Below are 562 nucleotides of genomic sequence, written 5' to 3' on the forward strand. Positions count from 1 at the left end.
ATATATGTATACATACATACATACATACATATACTAAGGCACTTCCCCCAATTTTGGGGGGTAGCCGACATCAACAAATGAAACAAAACAAAAAGGGGACCTCTACTCTCTACGTTCCTCCCAGCCTGACAAGGGACTCAACCGAGTTTAGCTGGTACTGCTAGGGTGCCACAGGCCACCCTAACCCGTTATCCACCACAGATGAAACTTCATAATGCTGAATCCCCTACTGCTGCTACCTCCGCGGTCATCTAAGGCACCGGAGTTAGCAACAGGGCCTACCAGAACTGCGTCACAATCGCTCGCCATTCATTCCTATTTCTAGCACACTCTCTTGCCTCTCTCACATCTATCCTCCTATCACCCAGAGCTTTCTTCACTCCATCCATCAACCCAAACCTTGGCCTTCCTCTTGTACTTCTCCCATCAACTCTTGCATTCATCACCTTCTTTAGCAGACAGCCATTTTCCATTCTCTCAACATGGCCAAACCACCTCAGCACATTCATATCCACTCTAGCTGCCAACTCATTTCTTACACCCGTTCTCACCCTCACTACTT

The sequence above is a fragment of the Palaemon carinicauda genome, chromosome 8 (assembly GCF_036898095.1).
Source record: "Palaemon carinicauda isolate YSFRI2023 chromosome 8, ASM3689809v2, whole genome shotgun sequence".
Taxonomy (NCBI): domain Eukaryota; kingdom Metazoa; phylum Arthropoda; class Malacostraca; order Decapoda; family Palaemonidae; genus Palaemon; species Palaemon carinicauda.